At 43.6% G+C, this 9,782-nt stretch overlaps 1 long non-coding RNA gene across 1 annotated transcript; it reads left to right on the top strand.

Moving 5' to 3' along the window:
• The first annotated feature begins 238 nt into the window (after nucleotides 1-238).
• Nucleotides 239-5,613, top strand: LOC115478965. The gene is made up of 2 exons (XR_003943600.1): nucleotides 239-1,638; nucleotides 4,567-5,613. It is a non-coding gene; the product is annotated as an uncharacterized LOC115478965 (long non-coding RNA).
• The last annotated feature ends 4,169 nt before the right edge of the window (nucleotides 5,614-9,782 follow it).

Genomic DNA, 9,782 nt, shown 5'->3' on the forward strand with positions numbered 1-9,782 from the left:
GAATCTCAACGAGTAGCAAGATTCTGGAACCCTAAAGAGTAGCAACATTCCATGCTACAAATCCCAGGGCAAGCAGTTGCTTCCTCAAGTCTGTCTCAATAGCAGACTGTGGACTTTTCCTCCAGGAATTTGTCCAAAGCATTTTTAAACCAAGATATGCTAACCGCTGTTACCACATCCTCCGGCAAAGAGATCCAGAGCTTGACTATTCGTTGAGTGAAAAAAATATTTCCTCCTATTTGTTTTAAAAGTGTTTCCATGTAACTTCCTCGAGTGTCCCCTAGTCTTTCTGTATCTTTCTGCCACATCCTCTTAGTTTTGGTCTGCATTTCTTAGTACTTGATGATCATCTCTCTCTTCACTGAGTAATCGCTTGGGACCAACACCTCTATGATCAATGCCATTTCGGAGTTTTTCCGATTTCCTGGCATCCAGCTTTTGATCAGTCGGGATGGGAATGCGTGATGTGAAAGTGTTCTGGGTCTTACACATATTCTATTGCAGGTATTCAGTGGGAAAACATGGTCAAATAACCACAGTCCTAAACCCATGACTCTCGACTGTACTGACTCGTCCAGAAGATGTTGTGTACTGTTGAGTGTTGAACCGAAAGGCTTTCGCTATTATATATATATGTTCTACATATTTGCTGCTACAATTTGGTGCTGTTTTTTTGGCGTCCTGCTCATCGTCTATCAGCAAGATAGGATTCTCATGAGACTGTATGAGTCCTGACGCAGGCGCGCTGGTACTGAACAATAGCTCCATGTCGCGTCCTTTCATTATCTGATGTTGTAGAATCCTGATACAGTGGATACCGCCAATAAAGATATTTGTTCCCTGTAATTCAAGTGTGTCGTCTCATGGTGAAGAATGAGGCATCAATTATTATTGTTTCCCTGGCACGATCCAAACCATCTCTGAATTGCATCTGCAAGGGACAGTTGAGAAGGAGCAGCTACAGAGCCAGACAGAGATCTTACGAGAGAGCAATGACTACAAGACTTTTCTAAAGAATTATACAAACTGTGCAATCATGCGTTGAAAACAAAATGTCATGCTGAAACGTCCTGACTTCATCGCCCTTAGGCTGAAGGCAGCACTGAATTCATCTGGCAGAGGTGCAGAACTGAGGGGTGACAATTAGTATCCTGTCTTGGGCAGACTGGGCCTCCTGTTCCTTCACTGTGCAACAGTGGAAGCTATTCCATAAAATCCCCTAAACGTGGTAGTGTTTTCAGGAACTTGTTTGAGAACGCAGTGACCATCTGGCAGAGCCAACTGGCACTGCCAAGCCAGCAAACCTCATGCCAAAGCTTCTCTGGAACTGTTCTCCGATGGAATAGAAGTCAGAAGCAGAACACAAATATTGACAGCCCACAGCAGACTCTAACCCAGTAAATATTAGCAGGCTCCTCAATGTTTTTCTAAACAGAGATATTTTTGGAATGAACATCACCTCCCTCCCAGTCTGACCCCCTATAAAAAATTTGGCAAGTTTTAAATGGATCTCCTGTGGTCAAGGGCAAAACACTGAGCACAAGCATCACAAGCATACACCCATCAGAACATCCCTGCTTCCCTGTGAACAGTGAAAAGGCTGGTGATGGATGCACCCTGAGGCAGAAAATGGTTTAGGTAAGCAGAGGTTTGCATAGATTTGTCAGGTATATGGAAGAGAGAGGGGCGTTGGAAGGCCATGGAACATAGTTTGCATAAAAAAATGTTAACAAAGAATCTAGGCATGAACTAAGATGAAGAAACTATGGAAATCCCCACGGTACAAAGAGAACTGTGTGGGACGGCTGGTTGGCATGATGCCCTTCTCAATGGACAGCACTGAATCCGTTTTTGTCTCTTCTGCAAACCACTGCTGTTAGGAAAGGGATGGTAAATAAGATCAAGAATACTAGGGATCCAAGATGGCCGCGATCTGCTAGGACGCCCCATACCTCGTTCCTACGATGCCGAAGCGAAGAGGAAAAGTAGCGGGCAGAGCTTCCCCGCTCCCGTCTCCTTTCCCGGGTCCTATTGACCGTTTCATGAGGCCGCGGACAATTGTGCAACAAAGCAGCACTCCGCCGATTGGGAACGCTGGCGAACAGGAGAATACGGCTTCCCTCGGCTTTGAAACAACGCTGAGTCCTGCAGCGCGGACTCCACCTCCCCAACCGCTTGGCGCGAGTTCTTTCCTCTTTGACCCTACAGGGTCCCCCTTGGAACAAGGCACGGGCCCAGAAGAACGCTGGGGTGAAGCTTCACTTCTAGCTGAGGGAGGAATGGAGGGCATTTTGCCCAAAGAACCGCAGCAAAACGAGGGGAGAGAAACTGAGAGCCGGAGTGTGGAAGTTGAGCAGACTTCAATAAGGTTTGAATTACCTAAGGAACTAGTGGCCAAGCCAAAAGAAGTAACCTTAGAAGTATTGTGGGATTTGATGTCTAATCTGGGACAAATTTTCCTTAAACAAACTAACGAACTTTTACCTAGGGTAAAACATGTAGAAACTGACTTACAAAAAGAGGGAGAAGAGATTAAAGCTTTGAATGAAAAAGTTGAAAAAATTGATCAAAGGATTATGAAACTTGAAACATTGCACACTACTATTATAAAAGATGTTACAAATCTCAGACAAAAGATGGAGGTTTTTGATAATTTCACTAAGAACTATAATCTGAGATTTGTCAATTTCCCAAGGATACAAACAGTTCTCCCTCTGGATATGTTGAAACGCTATTTCTGTGAAGTTTTGAACATTATGGAAAAGGACTTTCCACCCTTTTCCTATGTATATTATGTCCCAGAAAGGAACATTAACCTAGATAATGAAAAACCGTTGGATATTTCCCTTTTGCTTGAGACCTCTGATTCCCAATTGGCGACTGCTGCTACATTAGTGGCATCAGTCGCATTGATTCCTGATAAGAATTGGATCTTTCGCCTTTTTTTCCGTAATAAAGATAAACCCTTTTTGGGTTTTAAAATTATGTTATTTCCTGACGTCTCGAAAGAGACCAGAAGACGAAGGAAACAATTCTTGCTTCTTAAGCCTGAGGTTTTGCACTTGGGGGGTACCTTTTTTCTTAGATACCCCTGCAAGTGCATAATAAGGCTGGGAGGCAAGAAGTACATGTTTACTGAACCTGCTCATGTATCCTCCCTTTTGGCCTCAGTTAGACTGGAGAGCCAACATTAGAAAGTGCACAATCTCTTAGCAGAAACTAATTTCCAATACTTTTTTCCTTGTTTATATTTCTCCCTTAGATTTCCTAAATCTTGGATCTCTCTTTATGGACTTGAGTGTCTTTGAATTTTGAAAGTGTAATGATTTAATTGCTCTTTCCTTTTTTTTTTATTTTCCTGTGTAATTTTCTATTTTGAACGACACTTTCCTAAACAAGATGTTTCTTGTAAATTTTGATTAAAATGAATAAATAATAATAAAATAAAAAAAAAAAAAAAAAAAAGATCAAGAATACTATAATGGCCCTGTATCACTCCAATGGTGTGACCTCACCTTGAGTATTGTGTTCAGTTCTGGTCAACGTAGCTCAAACAAAGATATAGCGGAATTAGAAGAGGTTCAAAGAAGAGCAATCAACATGATAAAGGGGATGAAACTCCTCTCATAGAGGAAAGGCTAAAGAGATTAGGGCTCTTCAGCTTGGAAAAGAGACAGATAAGGGGGGATATGATTGAGGTCTACAAAATCCTGAGTGGTGTAGAACGAGTAGAAGTGAATCGATTTTTACTCTTTCAAAATGTGTTTTTATTTATTTTTTAAAAGTGTAGACGCTTATATTTAGATGCAGGAAACAGACGCCAATGTGTGCTTTCGCTTGGGTCTGCTGTTTCTCACAACCAGCCCTTTTAAGGGCTTGAATGGGCTTCCTTCTGCTTCTAAAAGCAATCAAAAGCGGCAGATTTTGCAGAAAGAAGCAACGGAATCTTGAGAAATCCACTCTTCCAACACCCTTCTCCAACCTGGTCACTGGGGAGGAATCCAACATGACTTCATTAACATGAGCTTGACTATATTAGCATGCTACTTGCGTTGTACATCAGCGCGCTTGTTTTTTCCCCACACTCGGGCTTCTGATCACTCTGCACTGGGAAATCCAGCCACTGGTACAGCACTAATGGCTTCTAGCATCCACATTTACTTTTGAGCATTGGGGCCCGGGTATTTCAAAGAATATCAATTTCCACTCAGCGATTCGTGCAGTGCTATAGCTGCATTGCTAGGGTGTTTGAAAACATAGTGGGAACACAGAACCAACGTCTTGTCTTAGCTGGATGCAAGCTTGCAGAAAGTCTGTTGTTCCAATGCAAAAAGAGGAAGAAAAGTGATTTAGTTAAAAGAGGTTTCCGCTCTTGTTTACCAAAATTGTTCTGCCAATGATGCACAGATTCATTCTGTAGCTCATACAATGTTAACTGCAAACTGATTACAGACAAATACATACACATTAGCAATAGTAGGTCCAGGAATATTAGGGTGTTTTGGGGGGGATCATTGGAGAGAATTTGCCGCAAGAGAGAATCTGACCTTGATTTTACCATTACAGGATCTCTTGAATGTCTACCATCCCCGCTTCAGTAACTTTGGCCATATCTTCATGCATCTTGACCTTGTTGGGCAGACTGGACGGACCATACAAGTCTTTATCTGCCGACATCTACTATGTTACTATATGTAAGAAAAACTGAATCACATGCTTCTTTTCCTGGGTGCGGATACAAAAATTATTCATGTCCAACCCGATTACAAAATTATGTTGCCCGGTCCCAAAAGCTTAAATACAATGAACAACACGAAATGATGGAAAACCTTAGGGAAAATCATCCAGAGCAGGAGGCAGATACTGAAGAAGCAGCAGACAGACATTGTACAGCAGAAGCAATGTCGAGAGCTCAGAACCATTCACGGGACTTGATTTAAATACCCAAAGCTGAAGAGAATGGGAGAAAAAGAATCTTGCAATTATACGATGGTCGGTTTTGCTGTTCTTTTCTACGGCAATAGACCAGAGAAAATGCTTAACACAAGGTGCTCTGTTTGACAAAGTAATTCTTTTTGTTGTTTTAAAGTTGTAAACCCAGCAAATGGTTTTCTAAGTACCAGATGTCTGAAAGAATTTTTTGATGAAGGAAACTCCTTAATATATAAGTTCTCTGATTCTCTTAACAGGTCGCCATAATTTGGATACATGTGAAACTTTGATTACCTAAGGCATGGCCCCAAGGCCAAAAACAGGTCTCATGCAATCTAAATAAAATAATAATAATTTTAAAAAATTGCTTTGCTTGTGCTGTGGCATGATAAAGCTGAGGGTAATATGGGGCTGTTACATACTGATCACTCTGCATTTATGCCGTTAAATAGAATGATTCTCTCCCCTTATCTGTTTCATGTGATATTCCAAAGAGAAAACCTGGTCAAAAGTCGAAATGCCTAGAAAGCCGTCCAAGCACAGCCTCGGTGTGGCATAGATACGCTAAGGCCAATCTCTGGTTTAAATCTGATAAAATGAATAAGTGTCCACGAACTTCAGAGCCTTCTGACAGCAGCTGCTTATAAATCCTGAATCCTATAAAAAGGGGAAATGCTATTTTATCTTTCAATAATTTTTATTAACAACGTATCCAATACAAATGTGAAGATAACAGACATTTTCAGAGAAAGAGTATGTAACCACAATACCATAAATTCTTCCACATTTTTCCTCCAAATATGATTATCAACTTTTCATTTATATCCCACTTCCCCCTTCCCCACATGCTACATTCTGTTTGATTCAGATATTTTATCATTTCTAACATCTGCAGCGAGTCTCTATCAATGATACTTAAACTGCCCATCCTCTATGAACTACCCTGATTGCTGCTAAAACAGTGAGCAGACTTTGTCAGTGGTCCATTGTCTGTGATAGTCCCTCCCTCCCCCCCTCCCTCTCCCCTACTCCTCCCTTCCCACCCTCTCCCTCTAAGGACTGGTTAAAGGTCCAATGTCACTTCTGTGATGTGTCCCAGTGTGTCACTGGTATCTTCTCTCTCCCCTTTAATCTGTGTATGATCCTCTTCCTGATATTGGGCTGAAGGGTGGTCCAATAACGCTCCCACACCCTGCAGAATGCGTTCCGTTCCTGCTGTGAGTGAGTTGCCTCAGTGAGCCCACAAAGTTCCAGGTGCAACTGTTCGGTCATCTTTGTTCTCCATAGCTCTTTTGTAGGCGCCTGAGTTTCTCTCCAGTAGAGTAGAATCACCTTTTTTCCTATTAACACTGTTCTTCTTAGAAAGCCTGTGCATCCCACAGGAATCGGTTTGGCAATAGCATATACGTCAAATAATACCAGCGGGGTTTCTCCCACTGTCCGCTTCCAATAATGATTTGTCTCTGTCAAAACCTGCTTCCAAAATGTTCTAATCTGTGTACATTGCCAGAACATATGGCCCAAGGTCGCCTTTTCTTCTCCGCATTTGGGACAATTTCCCGTTCCAAAACCTGCCTGTCGCGCTCTGGCTGGTGCGATGTAAGCCCGCGTGGCAAACTTGTATTGCTGTTCCCATTGCCTTATGAACACCGCCCTATGTAAGATGGATAGCAGGTAGCCTTGCAGCATATCAGCTGTAATCTCCACTTTAAGGTCCCTCTTCCAGTCTCGTGCCAGTTTGCGATAATCTATATCTTCCGTTGTGTCCAACAGGTGCCTATGGTGGAATCGCAGTGGCACCAAGTTTTCCGATCCTAGAGTGAGTGCTGTTGCTAGCGTTTCTTGCACGTCTTCTGCCAGATTCATTGCTCCCAATGATTGTACGTAGTGCTTCACCTGTGCATAAGCATAAAAATCTGATGCAGTCAAACCAAATTCTCTTTGTAATGCTGCCAGTGGCTTTACCTGCCCTTCTGCATCCAGCAATTGAAATAGGTACCGAATCCCCTTCATCTTCCATGATTTAAAGTGTTGCGCTGATGAACCATCTGGGAAATCAGGGTTAAGAGTCAATGGTAGAAAAGGAGTTGTCCCTGCCGCGAGGCCTTGTCTTCTGCACAGCCACCGCCACATTGCTCTTGCTGATCGCACAAAACAGTTCAAAGGTTGCTGCCCCACTGGTCTTGTTTTTAAGGTGTGCATTAGGCAGCTAAGATGCACTTCCGGATTCAATGATGCTTCCAGCTGGGTGTTTGTAAATTGTTGGCTTCCTACTAGCCAATCTCGAACATGTCTCATTGTGCAGGCAATTGTGAGGTACCTGATACTGAGTAATCCCATACCTCCATGTGTTTTAGGCTTACACAGTGCATTCAACGCTATTCTGGGGCGTTTACTATTCCACAGAAACTTTCTCAAGGTTTCATGTAGTATTTTCTCCTCCCTTCCCCGTAGATATAATGGCAGCATCTGGAATTTATACAACCATTTCGGTGCTATCATCATATTAAATAGCGCAATGCGCCCTGTCAGGGAAAGTGGACACGAGCCCCATATTCCTAGGAGGCGTTTAGTTTCCTCCAGCAGGGGTCGTACATTCCTTCTATACAATGTGGACAGATCTACCGGGATTTCCACCCCCAAATACGTAAGCTTCTCTTCCGCCCATTTAAAAGGAAAGGGGCCACTCCAACTGGTCTGAACTATGGGAGACATCGGCAGTGCCAAAGATTTCCCCAAATTTAATCTAAACCCTGATAGCTTTCCATATTCCCCTATCTTCTCAAGTAGCCGCTCCACCGATGTCTGCGGATCTTCTACTAATAACACTATGTCATCTGCATAAGCTAGTAACTTCACCTCTCCTTTGCCCACCCTCATTCCCCGGATTCCAGGCTCTGCACGGATTTTACATAATAGGGGTTCCAATGATATCAAAAATAATAATGGGGATAGAGGACACCCCTGTCTTGTTCCCCGCCTTATGGGAAATTCTTGAGTTCTAACCCCATTAACCAGCAATTTGGCTCGTGGGTCCACATAAAGCATCTTAACCGCTTCTAGAAACCAGCCCCTTATTCCCACCCATTGGAGTGTCTCAAACATAAATGACCACATTACCCTATCAAATGCACGTTCCGCGTCCAAACTGATTACTAGGCTTGTTGCCTTCCCCCCGGGTGCCGCTATCACTGCTGCCAGCAGCTTTCGGACATTAATCACCGAATGTCTACCACGGACGAATCCCACCTGTTCCTCTCCTACTAACGTTGGGAGTACTCTTGCTAGGCGTTCTGCTAATAGTCTTGACAAGATCTTTACATCCACATTAATTAATGAAATAGGCCTATAAGCAGCCGGGTCTGTGGTATCTCTTCCTGGTTTGGGAATTAATGTAATTAGCGCTTCATTTGCGTATCTAGGGAGCCTTCCTGTTTCTACCGCCTCTTCAAACAAGCCTAGTAGGGGCCCCACTACTTGTTGTTTAAGCAATTTATAAAACTCACCCGAGAACCCATCAGGCCCGGGAGCTGAGTGCATTTTCAGGGCCTGTATGGCCTTCATTACTTCCTTTGCGTCTAATGGTGAGTTCAGTGACTCCATCTGGTCTCCCGTCAAATGTGGTATTTTCGATTGAGCTACATACTCCTGTATCTTTCCCCTTAGATCCTCCCTTGTCTGCTCCCCTGAATATACCTCCTCAAAATGGTCTCTAAATATCTTCGCGATTTCCTCCGGGCGGAAATGCTATTTTAAAAAACAAAATCTGCACAGATGGTGCTACCGTTTGCTGAGAAGGACTGCTATCAGATCACGTTTGACTATTAGCCATTCAAAGAGAGAGGGACCGGATGTGCCCTGGGGCTGGGGCTTCAACTTAACCAGGTGTCAGCCATTTTGTATGATATTCTAGTAAAATGTGTCCATTTAAGTAGAATCACAGAAACAACAATCCTGAGACCCCCTTTTACTAAGGCGCGTTCACGTTTTTAGCGCGTACTAAACGTTAGAGACGCCAATGCATTCCTGTAGGCGCACCTTAGTAAAAGATCCCCTTAATCAGATAAAAGGAAAGAGAAAAGGGATGGGATTTGATATACTTCTGCCTTTCTGTGGTTGCAATCAAAGCGGTTTATTTTGTACCTGAGGCAATGGAGGGTTAAGGGCCCCTTTTACTAAGCTGCATAGGCGCCTACGTGCGCCAAATTGGAGTTACCGCCCGGTTACCGCGTGGCCTTTGTGGTCATTTCAATTTTGGCGCATGTCCGCTACGCGCGTCTGAAAAATATATTTTTTAAATTTCTGGCGCGCAAAGCAGACGTGCGCCAAGTGGCATCTGACGCGCGTAGGACATTACCGCCCAAATTCTTTACCGCTAGGTCTATGGCTGGCGGTAAAGTCTGAGACCCAAAATGGATGCGCAGCAATTTTGATTTTGTTGCGGGGGGGGGGGGGGGGGGGGGGGGGAAGAGGTCTTTTTTTACAGGTACGCTGAAAAATGATTCTGCGCACACCCAAAACCCACGCCTACACTACCGCAATCCATTTTTCAGCGTGCCTTTGTAAAAGGACCCCTAAGAAACTCTACCTAGGGTCACAAACAGCTGCCATGGGAATTAAACCTGGTTCCCCTACTTAAAAGGACAGGGCAGCTGAATATCTGGAATAAACAGAAAGGCATAAGTTATCTGCTTATCTTTAGGTGTTGACCAGAAGGCTGAATATTGTCCCTGGGGCACTGCACGGCACCCTAAATGCTCCAGTTGCAGCACTTTCTGCCTTCCATGTACTTCACTGAAGACATTTCAACAGACCTGGCACAATTCTGCCTCCAGTGCAGTGACAAAATG

The sequence above is a fragment of the Microcaecilia unicolor genome, chromosome 10, assembly GCF_901765095.1.
Source record: "Microcaecilia unicolor chromosome 10, aMicUni1.1, whole genome shotgun sequence".
Taxonomy (NCBI): domain Eukaryota; kingdom Metazoa; phylum Chordata; class Amphibia; order Gymnophiona; family Siphonopidae; genus Microcaecilia; species Microcaecilia unicolor.